The sequence below is a fragment of the Phaethon aethereus genome (assembly GCF_964289735.1).
Source record: "Phaethon aethereus genome assembly, chromosome: Z".
Taxonomy (NCBI): Eukaryota; Metazoa; Chordata; class Aves; order Phaethontiformes; family Phaethontidae; genus Phaethon; species Phaethon aethereus.
Genome location: NC_138577.1, coordinates 56,507,404 through 56,535,251, shown reverse-complemented (window position 1 = coordinate 56,535,251; position 27,848 = coordinate 56,507,404).

Here is a 27,848-nt window from a genome sequence, read left to right as displayed (position 1 = left end):
TAACTTGTCCTATGCACATCTAAGTAGCATAAAAAATCCGCAGTGGGAAACCGGTCTACAAATGAGATCTACAATCCTAAACAGCCTCATAGAGTTACTCAGTAAAGCATGGTCTATTCTCTGTTTGAGCAACCTGAAAAAGTAAAAACCATTCAGCTATAAACGCCCAGCCAGGAGCTGCCAAATTTCATTTGCCAGAGCATCAGTGATGGCCTGAGCTACAGAGAGAGAGAACTAGTGAGGAAATGTTAACCTGTGTATGGAAACCAGACAGCTCACAAGGAGGCTTTGCACTCACTCTAATACTGCAGTTCAGACACAAAATTTATTTTGGTTTCCTTATTTAACTCTTTAAATTGTCTGCCTTTAGTAAAATACTGTAGTCAGGATTTTGGAGTCACTGGACTCTTCCTTGAATTCCTTCCTGGGATTTATACAGATTGATATGCTGTGTTCATAGCATAGCTTAACACTGGAGACAATTTTTACTCCAAGCCAGAGCTGGTGTTAACTTGCTGACGTGAGTTTCACTTGGTAGTTGTACTACTTTAATCTGTAAAAATTATTATCAAAAGCAGTATAGCTTTGAAGAAATGTTTTCTTGATTTTATAGATAATTATTTGCATAAAATTGGTCCTAAGATTCCTTTGTAACACAAGTAACATGAGTTAAGGGCACATAGGTACTTGTGGAGGACATCAGTGATTTCATGTAAAAGCCTCACCAGTACCCTTGATTAGTCTCAGGATCTTACTCTGTCTTTTAAGAAATGCTAGCTGTTTCATTAATGCTTATAATTAAGGGGGAATATAACTCCAAAGAAATAATTTAGTATCTAAAAATAACAACTAGTTGTGCCATGAGATAAAATGTGCTTCAGCTCCCTGTGATTACACCATTGGCAAGGGGTGGGGAAAAAGACATATTCTCCCTGGGCAAATGCAAAGCTTCAAAGGCAATAAGAGCCTGTCAACCTGCTAATCTCAAGTGGTACCAGAATCGGAACTGTCAGGAAGCACTAAATACTTCCCCAAGAAATGCTTTTCCACAGTAGACTAATACCATTGAAAACGCTGAATCCTCCACATTAAAAAAAACCAAACCAAGCCATGGCACTATTATTCAGTACAATGCAAACTGAATTCCATGCTTGCCATCTTACTCTTCTTTTACTTACGTTAATGATTATATTCCACTATACAGTGAGAACAAAAGGAAGATTCTCTGTTGAAGTGTGAGGACATCTTTCAGTCACATGACTTAATCATAGAATAATTCAGGTTGGAAGGGACCTCAGGAGCTCTTGAGTCCAACCTCCTGTTCAGACCATGGTCAAGCAAGAAAGCAAAACAGAATATATGACAATGGGTGGGGAAACTGGCCCAAGTCACTCTTGAGTTAATGCACCTTTTAAAGTCAACAGCAGTACCAATATTACGCTGGAGTAAGAAGTAGTAATTAGGCAGAGGGCTTTCTTTAGCCGTAACAGTAGTATGTAGCAAGTAAGTGTTGTACCAGTCTTGTAGCAGGGGGTTACATGTGGAAGGCATTAGGGAGGGGAAGTGGAAGAATAAGGAAGTATTCTCCTTCACTTGATGGAAAGCAATAGAGTTTGCTGGGTTGCATGGTGTGGCCTGTGAAAGAACATGTGGTAGTCCAGTAAAACAGGAAGCAGTGAAATCTCTTGGTTACTGAAGTGGTAAATTACAAAAAAGGGGCAAAGAAGTTTTGTGCCATTCTACCTCAGACTAAGTCAGTAAGAAAAGTTCAGTGAAGAAAGTCATGCTGCGATGAGTTAGCCCAAAACCTCACCTGTGGGATATGTATTTTTCATCCAACTAGAAGAACTTAAATTCAAGAAAACTTCTAAACTCTTATTTTTTCCTGAGCTCTTCCCAAAGAAAGATTTAAAAAAAATAGCAAGGTCAGTATAGGACAGGGTGACATGCAGAATGAAAGTAAAGGCGAAGGAAGATGTGGTCTAAAGCAATAAACGTGTATAATAACTACAGTTAAAGACAGGTGGGTGAATCATGTTGACGCTTTTGCAGATGCCATAGTTTCATCATTATCTTCTCTGCCATATCTGTCATGCTCCACCCCCACAAAAATTAGGAATGAAACCATGAAGGACCAAAGAAGCTATCCAAGTGTATGCTAACTGAATATCTGAGCCAAAAGTCAAATATTTGACATCAACTTTGGTAAACTGTTACTTCCCATCAAGGTTGGGTTTAGTGTTGTTTATCCCCAGGAACACCCATCATACATTGTTTGTATTAGGATAGGCTCAAGAAGAGGAGAGAAACCATGTCAGAATCTCATTCTCTGTGATTATTCTTACCATAAATAGAAAAGAAAGTTTCACAGTAGAGAGTAACAGAAATTCTGTGTACAATGTTGCAAACTAGATTTGGTTAGAATCAGAAGCCTTTAACTTCTTTCAAAACAACTCTTCTATCAGTGAACCTAAATAATATGTGAACCTAAATAAATAAAGGTTTTGGGTAAGACTGCTGCTTTCTTCTATAGAGCCATAGAAATGGTGCCTGTGACTTTATGAAACCATCCTGTGGTCCCTGTGTTGAGAGCCCATGTTTTATAACAACCAGAGGATGGCTGTTGCACGTGACGGGATGAACAGCCAGATAATCCTGTAAAGCCGAACACCTTCCATCTCACTTGGAAGGCATCCTCTAAATGCAGATAACAGCTATTTATCCAACAATGTTCTCCTGTTCAACTGGCAGCAAAAGCTCTGTGAGAATTGAGTAACCCATGCTTTCTGCAGGCCTTTGGTGAACTCTAGTAACCCTTCTGCCTGCCACTACTCACTTGTCATGGACTACACAGGCAGGTTCAAAAATTCCCTTGTGGGCTGGCACTGCTCAGAGCCACAATTTTGCAAACAGTTGTTGATCTGGGTGTCTTCCATTGCACTAGAATAACCCCAGGACTGGGACAAAAACAGTCATTGATAAATGCCCTCCCAGAGAGGCCACAAACACAACAATAGCATATGTTCTGCATTTAATTATGATTTTGCAAACATGCATCAGTAGTAAACACATCAGCTAAGCAGTAACTGTACATGCAAGAACAGGCAATGCAAGAGTCCTGCTAAAGAAAGAACATCTACTGAAAATTGTACCTACTAACTTAGTGCCTTCTTGCAGATAACTACCATAACTTCCAGGGGATGTTGGGACATGTTAAATCAGTGATTTCTGTTTGTGTTTTTTTAATTGCCATTATTCAAATTCAATCTACATGAAATACCATCTGTATCTTTTTTGGTCAAATATGCAAACTGGGCAAAGTAAGAGGCAACAGGCACCAACAGTGCGACTTAGATTCAACTCCAAAGCCTCTAGCAGTTAGATAATACACCATCAATACAACTACAGTAAGAATTGGTTCAGCCAGATCTACTCTTTAAGTTAGGGCAGGCAATGCACCAGGCTTGTACTAGTGTGACCCTTGTTAAAAAGATGTAATATAACTTGTACGTGTATATATGTATATATCTGCATATTTAACTGTGCTTTTGAACACAGAAATACCACTAAAATGTTAAAGGCAGCCTAAAAGGAATTACCCTGAAGGTCATGGGATCATGGGATAATCTATTTTGGAAGGGACAACAGGAGGTCTCTAGTCCAGCCTCCTGCTCAAAGCAGGGTCAGCATGAGATCAGACCAGGGTGCTCAGTGCTTTGTCTAGTCACATTCTGAAATCCTTCAAGGAAAGAGATGGCACAACCTCTCTGAACACCTTGCTCCACTGCCTGGCTGTCCTCATGGTGGTACAGTTTCTCCTTACATGAATCTGGACCTCTCCAATTTCAAATTATGCTTGTTTCCTGCCCTCCTGCCATGCATTGCTGTCATCTCATTCAAGTTGCAGAAGTCAATCACCAGGACTCTGACATTAAACCTTTATCAGTTTGCAGACTCCCTATTTTTCCAATGAAAGTACAGATCCCTGTGTGGTAAATTTAAGCCTTCTTTCGAGGCAGTGATTTTCTGTAGTCCCCTGACAAGCTGTTGAGGACCACCAGCTGGAGAGCATTGCCAAGATACATTCCCAATTAAAGAAGAGAATGGCTTGTCAAGTTTCAGCATGGAAGACTGGGAAGCAGAAGGACAGAGCACCAGTCAAAGTGGAAAGATGAGACTTGGCAGCAGATAGCTAGCAATGGAGAAACCTTAACATAGCAGATGAAGTAATTTTATTAAGCTTGAGAGGAAAGAGATATAATAGAGAGAACATCATCTCTCTTCACTAATGAGAAAGAGCTGGCACCCAGACTGCTGTAAATCAGTTGAGCACCAGTTCATTCAGTGGAGATCTATGCCTCCTACACCACCTCAGAATTAGGCCTGAAGTATCTTATTCCCTAAGGACCTCTTCCTTGTCTCATTCTATGTATCATCTTCCATGTGCTGGCACATTATACACCAGCAGGGAGTTGCTTGTTATGTCTTTACAGTGCTGCACTGCATGGTAATTCATTGTTCACTGACATGTCAGAAATTTTTTTAATGATGTTCCTCTGCGGCTCCAAAATAGGGTGAAGTCTGAATATTAAGGCTTTTTTTACATTCAGCATTCATTTAGATCAAGTGGTAAATCCAATGTCCTCATAGCATAGCTCAAACTCCTTTTGCCATGTTCCTGCTGTTTGAGCAAATAATCATTCATTTTTCCTTCTTTGGCACAAGTCAAAGGTGGAAAAGTCACTACAAGGACAAACAGTTCTGACAAAAAGTTTGTAGGATGCTGGAAGGAGCACAGGCAGTCTACTTGTGCCACTGTTTAGTGAAACTGGATGAGGGCTACATTAAAAAGCTTTTACTTGTCTGCAGAATGGAAGGAAAAAGTGGAAGGATCACAATCAGGTTTAAAATAAGAGCTATCCCAGAGATATGGCGCTGTGTATTTACACTCTAAGTCAAGCTGAATTTGCGATCTGATGCAATTCTCTTATCAGTCACTGAGTCAAAAGTCACTCCATGATATCACTCTAGATCTTTAATTACATCCCCTGTCTAGGCAGGCACTTAAGTAAATGGTAAACTCTCACTTCAACAGGATCACTCACATGCTTCCAAGTTAAGACACATGCTTGACTGAGTGTCTTGCTTAATCGTGGCAGAGCTTGATTAATTTCTAAGTCAAACTAAGTAAAGATTGTAACAGATTAAGAGGAATTTAGATTGGCCCCTCAAACGAGGTGCAATATCGCATGCCAGGATAAGGCACAAGGGTTAAATAGAAGCATGACACAACATGATTCACATCGTATTGATTTTTAATGAGGTTGTTAGGTAGATTGTTCACTGATGTAAATCAGCATAGCACCATCAAAGTGCTAAGTGACAAAAGTTGACAAGACAATGCTGATATGCAATTGCTCAGATTTCCTAGCAGAACAGTAGGATGGCAAAGTGAGGAGCACAGAGGTCTAGTATCCCAAGGCTGCACGCCAACTCCTAGCTCTGTCGCCTCATGCCAATGTGGTACAATTGCAATACATTCTTCAATACTATAATACCTGTTCACAAATTCTCTGCATAGCAAATGACAAAGATGAACTACATTTACTGTTACGCTAGTGCTCCTGGTGTCGCCTTTGCTCATTCATCAGTTTAATATCCGACCCAGCTGCTGGACACCAAATGAGATCCAGGTTTCCTAGTGATGTCTCAGTTAACACACATGCAGTCAAGCAATTGTCAAGGCATGCAATTTAAATCTGTATGATCTGGCTAAACCAAACCACATTTTCTCCATTGAGCCAAATGGATTATCTCCATTCTAGATTTCATGTTTCCGGGGTCTCCTGTTGAGATGCTTTAGCCTACTCATGAAAAAATACACCTTACTTTGTAAGTATAGAAGCTAGAAAGAAAGTCTATACATTGCACCAAACTGTTTCTGTTCAAATTTCCTAAAATAATCATCTTCAAGCAGACTCCAGATTCAGAAAACCTCAGCTCTATAAAAAAAAAATGCAGTCATCATTTTTTTGGAAAAAGATCTTAGATCAGAAACAATTAGCTTCAATTCTAACTCACTTTAGGTTTCAGCTATAATCATTTATAATAGTGTAAATATTAAAGCACTTCAGGAGCATTATATACCGTTTGATAAAGCATTATCAACTGTTTTCCCAATATTTTACAACTATGCAGAAGAATGCATAATTACTGTACAATGAATAAAATTAAATCATAAATTAATTCCATGCTTACAGTATTAGCTTTATCTAAAGTATTCCAATTCCACTGTGATTAGATTTGGTATGTGAAATGTTGGACTTTTTTTGAGGTAGCCAGTATTGAAATAAAAATGCTTAGAGAAAAATATTAGAATATTGCTATAAGTGACAAACATGTGCCACCTCTTATAAATTCTGTCTCTCCAACACTAAACAAATATAAAACAGTTATAGAGCCTTGAGATATATTTCAAACTTATCTGGTGAGAGATGCAAAAACTGTATCTGTTTATATCAAGAATAGAAAGGGAAAAACAAAGTTCATGCTAAAGCTACATGAAGTCACAGGTAATATGCTTTAACCACCCTGAAATGAAATGAAACATTTATGATAATAAAGGCTTAACAAAAACTCCCAAAAGATACATACATTGACAAACCTGCACAGAGTTGCAAGCGTTTAAAATTAAAAGCTGTAACAAACAGGAGTTAGGCTCTGAAGAACAAGGTAAATTCCTGTCAACTCTTGTGTGTATGGACTTCCGTAGGCACTGACCATTAAAAAGAGGAGCTGCCCAAGAGAGGTAGCATTGACTCCTGAGTCACCTTAAAGAAGTAACACCATTTTAACTTTCTTTAACTCCTTAATCCCCCTGCTGTTATGTGGTGTTCATCTTCCTTCCCTCAGCCCACAATACCACAGGATCTCCATAGTTTCAACACCAAATAGAAAGTTAAATTGTATGGAATAGTTATTTTTAGGAAAGCATAAATATACACAGTTAAACACAAACCAGAAAAGGGTATGTCCCTTGACTCCAACAAAGGTGAAAACAAAAAGCCCAGTTTTTGCTTCCTTTGCACACCCTGTATAGGAATTGTCACAGAATAAACACACAGCCTACTTTGTGGATTCAGGTCTGGCAAACGCAGTTAATAGCTATAGGAGAGAACGCAGAGCAACAGAGTTCAGCCTTCCATCTATATGAATTCTGGCTTAAAAGAAAGTACTAAGGCTTATATAAATTTAGAACACATACAACTTGCTCCATGAAGGGGCCTGATATGGCAGAGCAGCATCTGCATAAAAGATATATGCATGTGGGCCTGATAACTCAGAATCTGAAGCCACGTGGCCTGAACATAGTTCTGTTCAGGACCAGTTCAGGTGGTCCATCTCTTGCTTGTGATGCTTTGTGTGCTTGACCAGCTTCCAGGCCTAGCAAGGCTTCGACACAATTTATTGTGTGAAAACTAACGATGTTTCAGGTGTCAAAAGATGCTTATTTTAATCCTCCTGTTGCAAACTGATTTATCAAGACTTACCAATAATCCAAGCCTTTCCTATTGATTTCCTGGCATGTGGTATTCAAAGAAGTAGAGAATTTATAGCTTCAGATGTTACTAATGAGAGTGCAATAGAGCAGTGTTGGTTGTTCTTTACTAAATCCTACTTTACTTCCCTTCACTGGTTTTGTCTTTATACAAGCTATTCCCCATCTGACCTGCTTCAGGGAGCACTCACCCCACTGCCTATGAAGCAATTAGGTGAATGAAGCTTGGAGGCTGACACAGTAATAGTCCTCCTCCCATTTGACAATCATTTCTGGCATCACCGAATACCTTCTCTCTAAACTGCTTTTGTTAAATAACTTGCTAAACTAGCAAATTTAAACTAAAAAGCACACGATCTTCCAGCATGGTAGTCCACCTACTGATATAATGACATGAGATCTGCCATCTGCAAAACATACTTTCTCTGAAAGTAGTTAAAGATGCAATTAAAACCTTCTTCAAGGATGCATTTTCTGCATGGTTGTTAATTCAAGGCTTGTAATATTCTTAAAATATTTTATTTCTTTAAATTGAGTTTTGGGGTACTAACAAAACTTGTCATAATACCTACTGACCTAAATCTGCTTTTGTATTTTCCTTCACAATTAGGCAAACGCTAAAAGCTCCCAGGCCTAACTCAGAGCTGGTATTCTTCCTCTGCCCTGAAAGGGTGGTTTGTTTCAAAATGGCACCAAGAAATAAAGGTTGTCAGCCTATCAAATCACCTCTTTGGCACAGGACTACACTACAGATTTCCTTTGCCCTGCCTGAGCCACATGAGCTGTCCGTCATGCAACTTTCTGTGTTGTGCTCCTTGAGCAGAGCTCACTAGGATACTGGCACCTCTCTGGGGCTTGGCTCTAAATGAACTCAAGAGAGGACACATCACTGAAGGGTTGGGAGCTGGGGTAGCACATGGGAGACTTTTGTTGCTTGATTCCAGATCACAGCAGCAAGTTCCAAACATGACATGCAAAGGGGTGAGGGGAAGACGCAAGGGGACAGGGTTAACCTCATGTACCTTTGAGCAAAGCCTGCAGAAGGGCTGCGTACCCACTGGGAGTCAAGCTAAGGAGTTTGCGGTGTGAACAATCACTAAATCTGAGCTTGAAGGCAACCTAAAGTTCATCCCACAAGAACAGTATGGACAGGACCTAAAACATGCCAAGGCCAGTGCAGGACTCACTGTTGCACAGGGATTACTTGACCTTCTAAGAGCATAAAGGTGGCGGTGCCCAGGTATTAAAGCTTGAAATGAAAATGTATCTGTCTGAAGAGAATCTATCCTGGCAGGCAGGAAACAGAACGAGCATATCCCAGGCACAAGCAATTCCCCCTCTCCCACCCACACACATTCAGACACCCCATTTTAACTTTCAACAGCCAAGCAACACCACTTGCCTGAGAGAGAGAGCAGCGACAGCCCAAGGAGCAGCAGCTGGAAAGCCCTACCAGTGCAATGCTGATTTACCTGCAGGGTGACAAGAGGAAAAAGTTAAACACTTCTGTCTTCGGGAATTAAAATGACTTACTACTTTGCCTCGGTGTGTGAAGACCAGCACATTGGGAAGCTGCAGCTCTCAGTGAAGGAGCTGCCCAGCAGTCTTCCAGATGACAGCTGGAGCTGCAGAGTTGCTGCAGCTTAGCAAGAGAACAGGCTGTCTTCAGCCATTTTTGGAGGCTACAACACCCTGCTGTATCTGCAAAAATAGGAGGCAAATCCTCAAGTGGTGTAAATCTGCAGTGCGTCAATAACTCCAAAGGATGGGTGCAAATTCATAGAAAAGGAGGAGTAATCTGAGTTTTGGCAGATACCCATAACAGTCTTAGGGCAGTAACGATCACTTTGTCCTCTATTTGCACAACTCTAACCACAGTGGTACTTTGGCCCACATGTGGCCCCTAAGCTGCTACTACCCATTCTCACAAAAATGTTACCCAACACCAAGGGGTAAATTAAGTTAAAAATTATAGCTTTACTGTCCTGTTTGCCTTCTAAGACCTACACTGTGTCCTACAGAGCAAGGAGTACTGGCAAAGCTATTAATACTTCAGCCACAAAACACTATATTGATACAGTTATTCAGCTTTTCCTTCCGCTTTACATGAGATGGTTGCTGTAGCTTAGATGGCCTCAACCGAGTTCTATGCTCTCTGGAAATCTGAGTTCATTTAGAAAACAAAGAAAGATAAGCCGGACTCTCTTTTACATGGTGTTTATAATTCAGCATGCAAAAGGTTAATGACCTCTTGAAATATGTGTATGTACATGTGACTTTAATACCTTTTTTTCTTAACTTTTACCCAATGCAGATCTCTGATCTATTTAAGACATTTATCCCAGCACAAGAGAGGGATGGAAAGCCAGGAAACATAAAACAGAGAGGAGGGAGAATACCAGAACTGGGGCCTGGGAAGGGGAGGGAAGCTTGCAATATCACAGAAGTCAAACTGCTTACGGAACAGGTTTTGTGTTTTTTTGCTGGCACCAGTCTAATAGTGTTTGTGGTATCCTAGCCTAAGACTCAACTTACCAAATTCTACACCATAAAAAGCAGACAAAATGCATAAATGCAGTGGCATGCACAGAAAAATCTGATATTTCAGAATTCTTTTCTTCCCAAATAGCAACAGTATTGGTAGACCATATTTTCTGTAAAAAATTCTGAAAAAAATCCTTTCTGGCATTACCCAAACCTGACTAGGCTGAAGTGCTTTGTTTAATCTCTGTTGTCTGACATATTACATATTGTAGCATGGCATGGCATAACACGTTACACAATATTTCAAACATATTGTAAAAACATAAAGATTAAAGGAAAGGTTCTTAAATCATCCAAACCCCCAAACATTTCACATCTTGCTACCAGTAACATTCGTTAAATGTTTCCGACTTTGCAGAACTGAAATAAAATTGCCATTAAAAATTCTGAAATTTTTATTCTGCTTTGCCTTCTACTTTTCCTAATCATTCTCAAATGCACAAAGAGGTGACAAATACATTTGACACGCTCTGAAACTGGAATGGAAGCATTTTATGCCCTGTTCACCCGGGTGTAAAGGACAGTGCGAGGTACAAGTAGACGGCCTGGCCACCCAGGTCTTCAGTGAGCTACTGGTGCTTGGAAGGGAGCAGGAGTCAGTACAACTGTTGCAACGTGCCTCCACTAGAGCAAGCTATTACTCTGCCGAAAACCGAAATGGCACAGTAGTAGAAAAAGCAAATTAGAAACATGCTCAGGTATTGGGTTTTGACACCCTGTTTGCAAGTCTGATTTAATGAAAGTTAGATGTTTTTGTTATATCTGGATAGGTTGCAGTTATGTTGTTAAGACGTGTAGGAAGTTACATCACTCTAATTCTTTCTGGCTCACTTCTTAGCTAGTATTAATACTTGTTCGACTTTGATAGCTAAGGGCAAATTTGGGCCTAAGTTCTCCAAGAAGCACTGTCAGTGGTGTGGACTGGATGCATGAAAAGAAGTGAATTCATTTTGTCACAGATGAAGCTTGCAATATTACAGAAGTCAAACTCCTTATGCAGCGGCCTTGATCTGGGATACTTTCTGGGTATCTTTTATTATCACGCTGTTTTCCAAAATTAATGAGACGTCCAGCCAGAATTGAGGTTCAACTTTAATTGCTCAGTGCTGCATCTTTTGCCTTATCACAGACAAAGATCCCCATATATTTTAGCCTTGAATTATTTCAATTTTCTTCTTATCTGCTGTTAATTCAAAGGCTTTGTTACAATAGTCACTTTCATTCTCTTTCATCACCTGGCTTCCACTCTCTCGCAGTGACAGTCTTTACCCTATTGCTTAACTGTAGGAAGAAAGAAAACCAACCTCCTCCATACCAGGGAAGAACACATTTTGAATGACCTACATATTTCCACCTTATCTTGCAGTATCTGTTTCTACAGTGACTGCAATGAATACCCACACAAATCAAGCAACTTCTTTTTTTTCACTTTACTTTTCTGTTTTGTGGAGGTGATGAATTTTAATGTCTCTGGCTCCAAGAGACCCACAACAATGCCAGCTCACATCACGGGATCAGGAGACATGAATGCTACCCCAGCTGCTCTACTCATTGCAGTCCTTGCTGTATCAGAAGCTGAGCCTCAGAGACTGGGAGCAGTGCTCTTTGGTGTGCAGGCTCTGACTAGGATTTGGGTGTTCCCACACATTGAAAGAGTCAGAAACTCTGACACCAATTTCCTCTGTTACCTTGAGAAGTCAACAAACCTCTCTACACCTTTGTAATGGGAAGTAATAATTCTTGCCTGTCCACTGCAGGATCTTTGAGATAGCAGTAATTTTTTTATTATTAGTCTCTACAATGCCAAGCACAACAGAACATTTATCTAGATCTGCAGGAATGGCTGTACTACAAACACTGGGAATAGTTGGGAATAGGCATTAATACTGTTTTGTGTTGTGGCTCATCCCAAGTAATTTCTATTGCTTTGTTGGGACCACGTTGGGGTTGGAAAGCAGATATCCAAAGCATAGTCATAAGATGGCTTCACCTAAATTCCCAGTGAGGTTTTTAAGAAACAAAAGTCCTGGAGCATCCTTGGGATTGAGTTTATAGTGCATCCGATGCTCTGTTGTTAACAGTTCTTTGCATTGACCCATACCTACACAGTGGAAATTAAAACAGACAAGACTGCAACTGTTGATTTACCACGCTAGTACTTCTGCTGAGGACAGCTGTGTAAATCAACTTAGCAGCTTCTCAACTAAGCTAAAGAGCAAATTTCCCCAGTATAACCCACTGACCAGGTAAGGATGTGAGTCTTTCACAGCCTTGTAGTGTGGAGACTGGCTGTGTCATGCAGGCTGTAGAGACTGAGAGGAAATTCCTCACTTGATCCCTCCCAGCAGCCATCACATCATCAAAGATTAACCACCAGCTATCTACATCTTCTAGAAGCTGCCTTTCTTTCAGAAGCAAATAACTCACTCAACAAATTCTCACCAACAGTAGCTGCTAGAAATATTGAGTCCTTTTAAGACAGCTTAAAAAAAATATTAGCCAACAAACAAGCAGTCCAAAATACCATAGTAGGTATTTCATGAAGAGTGGGGGCACTTTCCACATTGAGGATCTAGTTCTGCGGACTCTGTTCATCCAGTTCATGATACAGAGTACATGAAGTTACAGTGGCAGATTATGAAAGCATTGGTCAAGTTAATACGCTTGCAACAGCCTCCTCCCATCAATGTTGCATCCTGTGCAAATAAATCCACTTCAGATCTCTGAAAGTTCAGCTGACTTGAAAGAGCAGATGGCTCGTGCTGGGGAAGACTAAGGCAGCCTGCATAAAGAAGTGCTTTGAATAATTTACCATTCACCATCTACTTCCTAGGGGGTTTTATGGTCTGTGTTATACAAGCACCATGCAGTCTGCCTGTTCCAGTGAAGCAGTGGCCTGAGACTGCGCTCAATTTATCAGTTTACCTATCAAATGTCAAGAAATGCATCATTTGCCAAAGACACACAGTAAAGCTGGTACTTAACTACATGAATCATTCCTCTTCCTAACCATTGCGAGGTGCTCTTACGAGGTGCTCTCCCCTTTTGTTGAAAGGCTGACAGTTGTACTGTTTTTCTTCTTTCCTTACTCAAATGTCCATTCCCTGATGACTAGCGAGAAGCCACACCCGTCCTGTCAGAGTCAGGCTGAGCTACACTGACCCGGCACTTTTGACTGCCAAGTCTAAACAGCATCAACTGCTATGCCCGAGTGCAGAACAGATGCCCCTTAGAACAGTCGCAGCTGGTTTACTACGCAGCAGGCCATCTGCTCATGCAACACAGATGGCTAAGAACAGAGCAGCTCTGGGCTTTGCTCTTTTCCCTGGCTCCAGGTCAAAATAAGACAGGAGTTTTGATCTTCATACTATGAGAGAGCTGACCTCTCTCTGAGTGAGGAAGGCTTCTGCAACATGTAAGACAGTGTCACAGTCATCACGGAGAAGAGGCAGAGCAACTGCAGAAGGCTCCAGCAGGCTGCCCCAGCTGCCTGGAATGTTCTCCCAGAGGAGACCAATGTGTCCACACAGCACACCACTCCTCTAAGCACATGGACAGATCCAGAAAAAAAGAGCCTCCGGGGACCCTTCAGTCGTCAGATGTAAGGAGAAAGAAATCTTTTTATGATCACACTTTACAAAAGTGTGAAACATTCAGGTACCACAGCAGTCTCTAAGGAGAGAAAGAGATTTAAAAAAAGAAGGAAGCTGTGGAAAGAATGAAAAAAATTATGGCTTGACAAAGGGTACAGACTAGGCCTGAATCTAGGACTTAACAACTCTAGAGTCTCATACCTCTTCTCTTAACTCATCTGGGATGTACGCAGCTGACTGTGTTGCACTCTTTTATATTCTCCTATTCAGAAAACCAGAGAGTTTGAGCAAGCTTGAAATCTGGTTTCAGATAAATAGATAATCCAACTGAAGTAAAAAAGATTACTTACGTGCGTAAAGTGAAGCTCATGCATAAATGCCTTGTTGAATATGTATTAAAGTAATCAAGACAATTTCTACAGGTATAAGATTTGCCAGTGATACACATGCATAGTGTTCCTGAAGCACTCAGCAGCATATGAATTTTCCTTCCAGCTTTACAAAAAGACAGAAACTGACAATGACATAGAATATTGATGTATGCAAGATAGTTGTTCAGTGGCTAGAGAAAATAGTGACATATGTGCTAAATCCTTAGGATTCTTATTCAAAAATAACCTCATTGTTGCTGTGAGATAATGACAGACAAAACTGAACATGTACACTTTGCTGAAGTTCCTCCACTTAATGTATGGGGCCTACTGAGATCCTATAAAGACCAAAAATTCAAGTAGTGGCAGGAAAAGTTATTCTTATTTAAGAACCTGGTGCCTGACTTAGGGCTGGGTCTTAAAGAGTTCCCTGGAGCTCTAGATGAAATGGGATAAAACTACCTGAATGGGAATTTGAAGGGAATGGGAAGGGTAGGGCTACAGCAAAGAACCATGCTCCCAATTCCTGTTGTATACGGCAAGCAGCTCTTCCTTAGCTTCACATGAACCCTATTTCCTGTAATAGTGACTTCACTGTGTTCAACTGTCATTTCACTTAAACGGGTAAAGCAACATAACCTATTAGAAATCAATGACTTCAACTTACACTTCAAAAATGCATCCACAGAGTAGAGTTGAGTAAACTTGTAATTCACTCTTGGACTTTGATTTCCTAAACCTCAGCATGAGGCAGGGTGTGAGCTCCAGACCGAGAATTTGCCAGTACTTTACAAAAGAATGTCCCCTCTTGTTCCTTCAGGTGAATTTGGGGTCTGGATTGTTTATTCTCAGAACCCTCCATGTTCTGCACATCTTCAGAACTGTCCCTCAGCTTACTCTCAATGAATTTTAATTTTCCCCAGACCACTGTCAGCTTCTGACCTCAGGTGTAGCAAACCAAACAGTCCCAATTCAAAGCCAAAGCATCACAACAGGCGATTGAAACTAGCAGAAATGGTTCTGCAGAGCATACACAGACAGAACACCATTCTGCCTGTGAACATTTTTTCTAGAGCTAGAGGAGATTACCTGCAAAAGCCAAAAATGGCACCACCCATTGGCTTTCACTCAGCCAAGACTGGAAGTTTCTTGAGAAATGGCTGACAAAATCTTCAATCTAGTAGTCTAGAAGGCATCTGCTTCTTTTCATTACCACAGCATGTCAGCATTTCCCATACTTGCACACATGTGTCCATGCTACTTCTTAGGACGTGAGCATGGGTTCTGGAAATGGAGACTTTTCTTGGAATGCAGACATTTTGAAGCTTTAAAATAACTTGCAGCACTTTCATGCTTTGGCTGAATCTGTCTCTCATTTCCTTGTCTGTTTCTGAGAAGCTGATATAAAACCCTCCACTCTCAAGCCCTCACAGAATCAGGGCAGAAGGTCACACAACTCAGACACAGTGAGACAGACTACTAAGTAATCTCCCTCTCTAATGGCCAACAAAGATCTCATCACTCATTCTGCACTTGTCACACATAGTGTTCTTATTGGCGTCACTTTATTCTGCATCTAAACTTTACTGGAAAACTGACTGGAATGTGAAACAAGTAAAGACAGCAAAATCAAATTTACAGTTACGAGTCAAAGCACAGGGAGACTGAAGTCCAAAGCTGCGTACTCATTTGACATGGAGCTTGTCAGGATTTGCCCCATATAATCAAGGTCAATGTCTAGACAAATAGGGCAGTGACTAGAAAAAGAACCAGCACAATGAGAAGGAAAAAAAAGCATACGTATGAATTTTAGCCTATCTTCAAAGTAACACTGTACAGTTGTTGCCTGTACACAGATGTAGTGCTGCATTCAACTTTACAGATGCACACAGAATCATAGACTCTTTGGGCTGGAAGGGACCTTTAAAGGTCATCTAGTCCAACCCCTCTGCAATGAGCAGGGACATCCTCAACTAGATCAAGTTGCTCAGACCCCCGTCCAACCTCACCTTGAATATTTCCAGGGATGGGGCATCTATCACCTCTCTGGGCAACTTGTGCCAGTGTTTCACCACTCTCATTGTGAAAAATTTCTTCCCTAGATCTAGTCTGAATCTACCCTCTTTTGATTTAAAATCATTACCCTTTGTCCTATCACTAAAGGCCTTGCTAAAAAGTCTGTCCCCATCTTTCTTATAAGCCCCCTTTTAAGTATGGGAAGACTGCAATGAGGTGTCCCCAGAGCCTTCTCTTCTCTGGGCTGAACAACCCTAACTCTCTCAGCCTTTCCTCAGAGGAGAGTTGTTCCATCCTTCTGATCATTTTGGTGGCCCTCCTCTGGACCAGCTCCACAGGTCCATGTCTTTCCTGTGCTGAGGGCTCTGGAGCTGGACACAGTTCTGTGAAACACTCTCCTGTGAAATTCTGTTATCTAACGAAGTTATCATTATAACAGTGTCCTGGGAACAAGGAGAAGGATAAATGAGATTTACAGCTCCCCAGTGTGATATTTAATAACATGACAAAAAGTTGATTGGCTAGTTGTTACTTTAGCAGCAGCTCTCTGCTGCTGGACATTGATCATTCTTTGGATGACTTGGATTCATGACATTTCCACTCATTGTTGTTTGTTACATAGCTTGCAGCTCCCGAAAACAATTCACGAGCTGCAAGTCCCTGTGCTTTGGGCCTTTAACTGCACCTGTTTATATTTGCTCAAATGCAAGAACCGATGGAACTATGAAGTCACACCGCACCCGCTGGCCAGTGTTACGTCTATGAATCTTGTCAGGTAAATCTCATCCAGTGCATGAAGGCCCCTGTGCTGATAAACTGCTGGCTTTCAATGGCATTTCTCACTGTAGTCCAAGAAGAACTTATTTTACAGAGATTTCCCATATTCAGGAGTTTGCTCTTCCTTAAAAATACAAATGAGAGTAGATCTAGGATGCTTTTTTTACAAATAGGGTCTCAAAAAGGTTTCCTTTGCTGTCTCCTTGAGTAAATATATATTGTTTTGAATAAAAAGTTCTTTGGGAAACAAGTGGAGACTTTTAACATGGTATATTAGGAAACTTTATGGTCTTATATGAAATGCAGGGACAAGACTTGAGACGAAACTTATTCTGTTATGTCTCAGATCAGTGTCCTAAGCAAGAGCAGCAAGATGTAATGCACTGATGCCTTTCAATTCTGTTCTTCAAAGAGGAGACAGTCCCCATTCCTCCTTCTCTGCTAGACCAAGCTACATCTTTTTGCTCTGGCAAGAGATAACAGTTGTTGCTGTTGCAGTGTTCTTACTGTCTTTATTTGCTACTCTGGTCCTGAACGTAGAGCTAATTTCTACTCTGTGAGGGTGTTTCTCAAAGGTTCTTCTACTAAAATTTCAGAGTACTTCATGTACTAAATTATTTGCTCTCACTGAATATTTAACGAAATCTTGAAGTTTTGGATATGAAGAAAACAAGTCCACGTTCATCTCTAATGTGGTGGGAAGAGAGAAAAACACTAATAGATATTAGGTGCACGGTAACATTTGACTGACGACTGACAACTGACAAATAGGCTTGGCAGAATCCCATAGACATGCACATGGGAGGGAGGATGCACAATTCAAGTGAGCACTCACACTGCCCCAGTTGGGACTGGCAAGCAATACTGGGCAAATTGTGAGGCATTCAGTGGCAGACACCTATTTGCACGATAAACTGCAAGTGCTACTACAAAAATATATGTTCCTCGGTTCATCTGAACAGGATGACCTTCTGAGAATGACCTGCTTTTCCTGCTTTCCATTTGAGTCTATAGTTGGAAAGCCAAAGCTTTCTTTCTGAACACCGTTACCATTAAGCAGTGCAGAGAAAGTGGGATTCAGAGCAGCCAACACTTCAACGGCTGGACTGCAAGAAAGAAGCTGTGTATTGCAAGAGCATGTTGACTCAGTGGGCAAGTGGGCATATTTGGCACCAGCAGAAGCTTGCAAGTGCTTGTCAAAGTTCTGAAGCAGAGTTTTAAGTCTACAGCCAAGACTGGGCATAAATGAAAAGATGTAATAACAGGCATTTTCAGGTTGTAGAAGACGTTACAGTGTGGTGCTGTTACATACAAATACAGATGTTTGAGCTTCATAAGATACAATGAGATTCACTATTTTTAAGGATACACATCATAGGTACTCCTACTGAATTCATAATGACAATACATGGTACAGCCAAAGACTGTGGTAGAAACAGGTAGAAACAAGTAGAAATAGGTAGAAAAAGGAAAAGTGGGAAGAGCCATCCCAGGCATGGACAAGTCTCCTTCAGCCATGTGGAAGAAATGTTGCTGTCCTACGAACTACCCAACCAGTTAAGTATGTGCATCAAATAATTGGTCAATGACAAGTATACATCGCTTTGAAAAAGACTGGGAAAGCAACTGGAGGTGGATGCTTTTAAAAATGAAATGCCTAGATGGATGCTCTAATCCATCTCTCATATAGCTGTTAGTGGCTGCATTCTGTTCCCAGATGCCCATTGTCTGATGGAAACTTTACAGAAGAGCCATATGCTATGTTTCTTCACTTTCATGAAGGCACTGGGCAGGACACAGGACGCCTTCAGCTGTGTTATGCCACATTAATCTATGTAGAGATTTATGACAAGAAAAGCAAAGTAGTCAAGCATGACTCAAGGCAAAAAAAAAAAATTGTCTCTTTTTTCTTTTTGTGGTGGTTCTTCTGTTCCTGCTGGCTGAATCCACAGAGCTGATCAACATCTCTGAAGTGACCATATGAGTGGACAAGGGAAGAGCTACCGATGTCATCTATCTGGACTTCTCTAAGGCCTTTGACATGGTCCCCCACAACATCCTTCTCTCTACATTGGAAAGAGATGGATTTGATGGTGGGCAGAATTTTGAGTGCCAAATGACAGTGCCACTCAGGACCTCAATAGACCAGTATGTAAGCTACACTCCCGATGGCAGACCTTTGTAATCTGAACAGTACAGGTAACAAGTCCTCCTGCTTTGAAGCAGTATGAAACTTCAAAGAACATCAAAGCTATAGGAATCCAGTGCCAAGCATCATAATATTTACTTGCCCCCATCTTGAATGAGCACATGTATCATTGCCATGAAAATAACGCTAGACATGTTCCCTGCCCCGCTTAAGATTCATGATTCAAAGTTCCTGATGAAGAGAAAAATGCAACAAAGATCTGAAGGTGACAGCCTATTTTTAACTTTTGTGTCTCTGGGTATTTTGGCTTATTTTCTTTTCCCTAGTTCACTTTGCTGGCATTTGGACCAGGAGTAAATTTTCACTTTATTGAAACCAAAGCATATCCTGCTCATTACATAGTTTGAAAAAGAATGAGACAAGAAGGCCAGTAAAACATCCATAACCTTGTACTGATACGCTGTTGGTGGTGGAGCACTGAAGGAGGAAATGCATAGGAAGATTTAAAGAGCTAGTGATAACACTGCAAAGAAAAATTGCAAACCATTCCCAGGGACAAAGTATAAAGACACTGGCCTTGGCTTGATATTGCAATGATAAAACTACAATCAGGCTTACTTTTGAGAGTATAATTCTGGCTTTTCACCTGCAACAAGTAGGTAGCAAATTATGCCCCAAGAAATCAAGGGATATACTGTGTGCAACAGCTAGGTTTGACTGGCAAATATCAGATGAACAGACTGCAGAAAATATTAATTGCTTATCACAGAATCATAGAACCACAGGGTTGGAAGGGATCTTCAAAGGTCATCTAGTCCAACCCCTCTGCAATGAGCAGGGACATCTTCAATTAGATCAGGTTGCTCAGACCCCCGTCCAACCTCACCTTGAATGTTTCCAGGGATGGGGCATCTATCACCTCTCTGGGCAACTTGTGCCAGTGTTTCACCATTCTCATTGTGAAAAATTTCTTCCCTAGATCTAGTCTGAATCTACCCTCTTTTGATTTAAAATCATTACCCCTTGTCCTATCACTAAAGGCCTTGCTAAAAAGTCTGTCCCCATCTTTCTTATAAGCCCCCTTTAAGTACAGAAAGGCTGCAAAAAGGCGTCCCCAGAGCCTTCTCTTCTCCAGCCCCAACTCTCTCAGCCTTTCCTCAGAGGAGAGTTGTTCCAATCCTCTGATCATTTTGGTGGCCCTCCTCTGGACCCACTCCAACAGGTCCATGTCTTTCCTGTGCTGAGGACTCCAGAGCTGAAGACAGTACTGCAGGTGGGGTCTCACCAAAGCAGAGTAGAGGGGCAGAATTACCTCCCTCGACCTGCTGGCCATGCTTCTTTGGATGCAGCCCAGGATACGGTTGGCCTTCTGGGCTGCAAGCGCACATTGCCAGCTCATGTCCAGCTTTTCATCCACCAGGACCTCCAAGTCCTTCTCAGCACGGCTGCTCCCGATTCCTTCATCCTCCAGCCTCCATCGATTCCGTGGGTTGCCTGGTGCAGGACCCTGCACTTGGCCTTATTGAACCTCGTATGGTTCACACAGGCCCATTTCTCGAGCTTGTCCAGACCCCTCTGGATGGCATCCCACCCCTCAGGCGAGTCAACCGTACCATTCATCTTGGTGTTGTCTGCAAACTTGCTGAGGGTGTACTCGATCCCACTGTCTCTTTCACTGGTGAAGACATTAAAAAGTACTGGTCCCAGTACGCACCCATGAGGGACACTGCTCATCACTGATTTCCATCTGGACATTGAGCCCTTGACCACTACCCTCTGATGTGACCATCCAACCAATTCCCCATCCACCCAACAGTGCACCCATCAAATCCATCTCTTTCCAACGTAAAGAGAAGGATGTTGTGGGGGACCGTGTCAGAGGCCTTACAGAAATCCAGACAGACGACATCTGTAGCTCTTCCCTTGTGCACTGATGTGGTCACTCCACCATAGAAGGCCCCTAGGTTGGTCAGGCAGGACTTGCCCTTGGTGAAGCCATGCTGGCTGTCTCAAATCGCCTCTCTGTCCTCATGTACCTTAGCATAGCTTCTAGGAGGATCTGTTCCATGATCTCCCCAGGCACAGAGATGAGGCTGACAAGTTGGTAGTTCCCAGGGTCCTCCTTGCTACCCTTTTAAAAAATAGGTGCAATGTTTCCCTTTTTACAGTCACGGTGTCATGGAAAGACACTGTGTCTTTGGTGTTCCCCATTTTCACATCATCTGCCCTCAATACCTCTGGCCATTTTAGGAAAAGGTAAATGCTACATATATTGTGAAATGGGAGAATTGGGCCTAAAAAATGTCTGCAAGTTCTCTACATGACTATGTACTGACATCAGTGGAGCTAGCTCACTTCCAGAGTTACTCTCTCCCCATGTCAAAAGCAAAGACAAGGAGAGTCTGTTGTGTACTGACAACCCATTTCTCCATCACAGTGTGTTGTCTGTAGCCAAGAATTTGGTCCATTTGTATGGGTAGTATATAATCTACTATCCTAAAATAATTCAATAGTATGGCTGTATAAATGGTAATATTCAGCAGACCTATCCCTGAAAGATTGATTTGCATTTGAAATATGGCCTTTCTTTTACATCTCCCCAGCTTTTGCTGCTTGAGTTTCCTTCAGGCTTTTAGAATATATTCAGATTTGCTTTCAAATGTAACAACTTCCACAGCAAATGATACTTCAAGACAAAAAGGTAGAGCTTACAAATGGAAACAGGATGCAAGGTTAAAAGCAAAGAGGTTACTGTTTCTCCATTATGCTCTGTGTAGGTGCTTTTATGATATTTATCATACTACATCATATAATATCATATATTATATTATATTGGAAATAATATAGTATTTCCAGTTCCCAATACTAAAAAATGAACTTGACTCAAATATCATGATACTTTAAAAATGTTGGTTCTATTTAATCTGCCTTGTAGTTTTAAGTTTTTAGGTGTTTTCTTTTTAATGTTTCTGGCCCATTGGGGCCAGAAGTACTTTTACATTCAGAACAAAGGTGTTCACTCCAGGAAGTCCTTTCTCAGCACCTACAGGGACCCCATCGCAATTTAGGGAGGTTTTTGAGTCCCAACAGCAACAGCCTTGTTGCTTTCCTTGAAACACAAGTAGCCTAACTTCTGCTATTTCTCCTTTCCGCTGGGATGAGGCAAAAGATGTAAGCTGTCTCTACCCAGCAGCAGAAATAACTCAGGCCACACAGATAACACATAGTTAAAGATCTGTAGGAGAAAAATCTCAGTGGCCACATCAAGTCCTCTTGGTAGAATTTGGGTGTCTACTTAAAGGTGTTACACCATTCTTGCTCTGTTCTTAAACTTCTCCCTAAACACTGTGTTTTGGCTTATGTTGGAGAAAGAGACCTGGGATCTGACCAATAATGTCTCCCTTCATGGTCTTATAGAATAGGGCAGGGAGGAGAAAAATGCTGTGGTCCCTGTTTGTGAAAGGGCGGACCAGTCACTGGTTTAAAATACCCACTTTTTCACCCAGTTGCACATACTGGTTTATTCATACAGGAGTATGGAGTGCTGCTTTCTTCTGCTATAATGGCATGGAGAGATGTCCCCTTTCTTTAGCACACTGTTGAATATTTACATGCTTTGATCAGTAGCTCAGCAATGCCACCACTGCAGATAAAGAGACTGCTTGGAGGAGGAGAAGATTCTCTTCATTGCTAATTGCATGCCAGCTTCTTGCCCACCCAACACTGCTCCATTTAACTAAACACATGCAAATAGTTTCTATGTACTGATTTGCAAAAGCATTGCAAAACTACAGGAAGGAGGGGAAAGGCAGCATTATTTTGCTGACTAGACAGAGAAGGCAGAGCCATCAGTCCTGTCCCTGAGAGCTACACTAATACGCGTCACAACTGGATGCTCACAATGCAGTAAAACTGCTTTCACTGAAATGCTCATCTTCTAGTCCTGCCATGTTAAACAGCTTTGTTTTCAGACAAAATAATGGCAGCTAGCAGGAAGCAGGGCTCCTGACAAACTGTTCAGTGGCTATCTGCAATAGGGTCCTTCCACAGACAACCTCCCTCCACAGGCGGGCTGGAGTTGTCTCTTTCACTGATATTATTACAAGGTTAATTCAATTTTTCCCAAGTGGTATCAACTCTACTCATGCATTCTGAGATTACCTACTTGACAGGATGATCATCAAAAGTTCTGAAGCATCCTATTGTCTTCAAAAGCCCAGCAATCAAACAAACCAAGTCTTGTATCACTATATTCTAAAGTGGAAAACCGCCTGCTTTGCAAAACAGACAAATTATTGGGATATGAAAACTTTGTCATTGCAGAGCTATTTTTAATACAGTAGTTAAAAACATTTCTGCTGACATCCAAATGCTGGATGCTAAAAATACTTTCTGTCTTCATGCTAGTGCAGAATTTTGGTATGCACAAAGAAATAGCATCTGTCGTCTTCGAACACAGAACAGGTCTGACTTCTAAGGCTAAACACCAAAAAAAGCAGAATCCCAGTGCTGAGAGTGTACTCTTTTATTCTAAATAAGATACGCAGTTACTGCAGCTGTGTGGCAAATCAGGTCTTTGAACGTACAAAATGGCAAGATGGCCATCTTGCTGCAAATTCCAGGTGAGGGTAAGCAGTATTTTTACAAACTGTACAAATACATTGACCACAGTGTTGTAAGGGACCCTTCCATCCTCTTGAAAATAAAGTATCATGACATTTTAATAGTGAAATGATACTTAAAATACTTTTTTCATGTTAAGCAACAATAGTTATAAAATGCACATATCCTCATAGAGAGCAGAAACGGAACAATTGGATTCTCCGGTATTTCACCCAAAGAACTTGATTTCAGCAGCTTCCATATATGTCAGATTAAAAAATAAACCTTGCCTCCATTTCAAATGTATAGGGAATACTATTCCTGATTCTCAACCACAGGCACAATCACAGTATGACTTGACGCACAAAGATTGTTGCCTGTCTTGATGGAGAGAAGAGCAAACTTACTACAAGGCTGTGAGGTTTTCCTTACTCTCAGGTCTTCTTTCTTTCTGTACCAGTCCCTCCCTCCTAATAACCAGCAGTAATGGCCAGGAGTATGAACACAGAACCTTTGCCTTTGGTTCCTTGATCTGAACATGTAGAAATCTGACTATTGGGACACAATGCAAGCCTCAGGTTCCTGGCTGTGGAAGACAAGCAGAGCTGATGCCTGATGTGATCAGGGTTTAGATTTCATCTTTTGCTATGCATGTTTTGAATTTGAGGGAGGAACAATGCTGCACTTTCCTTGTGACTTTTCTTAATATATGTCAAATATGCCGCTTTCATAGAATCATAGACTCATTTAGGTTGGAAAAGACCCTTAAGATCATAAAGTCTAACTGTGAACCTAACGCTGCCAAGTCCACCACTAAACCATGCCATTAGGCACCATGTCTACAGGTCTTTTAAAGACCTCCAGGGATGGTGACTCCACTGCTCCCTGGGCAGCCTGTTCCAGTGCTTGATAACCCTTTTGACAAAGAAATTTTTCCTAATACCCAATCTAAACCTCCCCTGGCACAACTTGAGGCCATTTCCATCTCACTTGCTACTTGGGAAAACAGACTGACACCCACCTCAGTACAACCTCTTTTCATGTAGTTGTAGAGAGTAAATAAGGTCTCCCCTCAGCCTCCTTTTCTCCAGGCTAAACAACCCCAGTTCCCTCAGCTGCTCCTCACAATACTTGTTCTCCAGACCTCTCACCAGCTTCATTGCCCTTCTCTGGACATGTTCCAGCAACTCAATGTCTTTCTTGTAGTGAGGGGCCCAAAACTGAACATGGTATTTGAGGTGTGGTCTCACCAGTGCACAATCACTTCCCTGCTCCTGCTGGCCACACTATTTCTGATACAGGCCAGGATGTTCTTGGCCTTCTTGGTCACCTGGGCACACTGCTGTGTCATGTTCAGCCAGCTGTCAACCAACACCCCCAGGTCTTTTTCTACTGGGCAGCTTTCCAGCCACTCTTCCCTAAGACTGTAGCATTGCATGGGGTTGTTGTGACCCAAGTGCTGGATGCAGTACCTGGCCTTGTTGAACCTCCTACAGTTGGCCTCGGCCCATCGATCCAGCCTGTCCAGATCCCTCTATAAAGTCTTCCTATCTTCAAGTAGATCAACACTACTGCCCAACTTGGTGTTTTCTGCAAACTGACTTAGGGTGCACTTGATCCCCTCATCCAGATCATTGATAAAGATATTAAACAGAACTGGCCCAAATACTGAGCCCTGGAGAACACCACCTGTGACAGGACACCAACTGTATTTAACTTCATTCACCTCAACTCTTCGGGCATAGCCATCTAGCCAGTTTTTTACCCAGAGTATGCCCATCTGCGCCATAAGCAGCCAGTTTCTCCAGGAGGATGCTGTGGAAAACAGTGTGAAAGGCTTTACTAAAGTTCAGGTAAACAACATCCACAGCCTTTCCCTCACCCACTAAGCAGGTCACATTGTCATAGAAGGAGATCAGGTTAGTCAAGCAGGACCTGCCTTTCATAAACACGTGCTAACTGGGCCTGATCACCTGGTTGTCCTGTACATGCCGTAAGATGGCACTCAAGATGTTCCATAACCTTCCCCAGCACTGAGGTCAGGCTAACAGACCTGTAGTTCCCTGGATTCTCCTTCCAGCCCTTCTTGTAGATGGGCATCACATTTCACAGAATCACAGAATCACTAAGGTTGGAAAGGACCTTCAAGATCATCAAGTCCAACCACTAATCCAGCACCACCATGTTCCCTAAACCATGTCCTGAAGTGCCACATCCACATGTTTTTTGAACACTTCCAGAGATGGCGATTCCACCACCTCCCTGGGCAGCCTGTTCCAATGCCTGACCACCCTCTCAGTGAAGAAATTTTTCCTAATACCCAATCTAAACCTCTCCTGGTGCAACTTGAGGCCATTTCCTCTTGTCTTATCACTAGTTACTTGGGAGAAGAGACCAGCGCCCTCATCGCCACAACCCCCTTTCAGGTAGCTGTAGAGAGCGATAAGGTCTCCTCTCAGCCTCCTCTTCTCCAGACTAAACAACCCCAGTTCCCTCAGCCACTCCTCATAAGACTTGTGCTCCAGACCCCTCACCAGCTTCGTTGCCCTTCTCTGGACACACTCCAGCATCTCAATGTCCTTCTTGTAGTGAGGGGCCCAAAACTGAACACAATATTCAAGGTGCGGCCTCACCAGTGCCAAGTACAGGGGCATGATCACTTCCCCACTCCTGCTGGCCACACTATTTCTGATATGGGCCAGGACGCTGTTGGCCTTCTTGGCCACCTGGGTACACTGCCGGCTCATATTCAGTCGGCTGTCAACCAGCACCCCCAGGTCCCTTTCCGCCGGGCAGCTCTCCAGCCACTCCTCCCCAAGCCTGTAGCGTTGCATGGGGTTGTTGTGACCGAAGTGCAGGACCCTGCACTTGGCCTTATTAAACCTCATACAATTGACCTCTGCCCATTGATCCAGCCTGTCCAGATCCCACTGCAGAGCCCTCCTACCCTTCAGCAGATCAACACTCCCACCGAGCTTGGTGTCATCTGCAAACTTACTGAGGGAGCACTCGATTCCCTCATCCAGATCATCTATAAAGATATGGAACAAGACCAGCCCCAGAACCGAGCCCTGGGGAACACCACTTGTGACCGGCCGCCAGCCAGATTTAACGCCGTTCACCACAACTCTCTGGGCTCAGCCATCCAGCCAGTTCCTCACCCAGCAAAGAGTAAACCTGTCTAAGCCACGAGCCGCCAGTTTCTGCAGGAGAATGCTGTGGGAGACGCTGTCAAAGGCTTTACTAAAGTCCAGGTAGACAACATCCACAGTCTTTCCCTCATCCACTAGGCGGGTCCCTTGGTCATAGAAGGAGATCAGGTTGGTCAAGCAGGTCCTGCCTTTCATGAAGCCATGCTGGCTGCGCCTGATCCCTTGGTTGTCCTGCACATGCCCTGTGAGCACTCTCAAGACGAACCATTCCATAATCTTCCCCGGTACAGAGGTCAGGCTGACAGGCCTGTAGTTCCCAGGATCCTCCTTCTGGCCTTTCTTGTAGATGGGCGTCACATTGGCAAGCCTCCAGTCTTCTGGGACCTCTCCTGTTAACCAGGACTGCTGATAAATGATGGAGAGTGGCTTGGCAAGCTCCTTCGCCAGCTCTCTCAGTACTCTCGGGTGGATCCTATCAGGCCCCATAGACGTGTGGGTGTCCAGGTGGTTTAATATGTCCTTAACTGCTTACCTTGCCAACCTCCACTTAATTGGGACCTCCCTGATTAGCCAGGACTGCTGATAAATGACTGAAAGTGGCTTGATGGGCACTTCTGCCAACCCCCTCAGTATCCTTGGGTGGATCCTATCCAGCCCCAAAGATCTATGTGTATCAAAGAGGTGTAGCAGGTCACTACCCATTTTCCCCTTGGATCAAGGGGGCTTCATTCTGCTCCCCATCTCCGTCTTCCAGCTCAGCTGGCTGGGTACCCCAGTAACAATTGGTCTTACTATTAAAGATTGAGGCAAAGAAAGCATTGGGTACCTAAGTATTATATTTTCACAGATAATAAATATTCTTTGCTTTTGCTAAGAAAAATGAGAAAAAAACCTCACTGGAGAAGAATGGTAATAACACATTTGAGTACAAAGACCTGAGGGAAGCAAGAATAAAATATAAAATTACTTGAATCACCACAGCAAACCAATTTCCTTCAGAGCCTTCAATACTCCTAGCCAGGGGGAATACAGCTGATGAAGGTTAAAAGCATTGAATTGTGCATGCAGAGTAATTCTCAGTGGGCT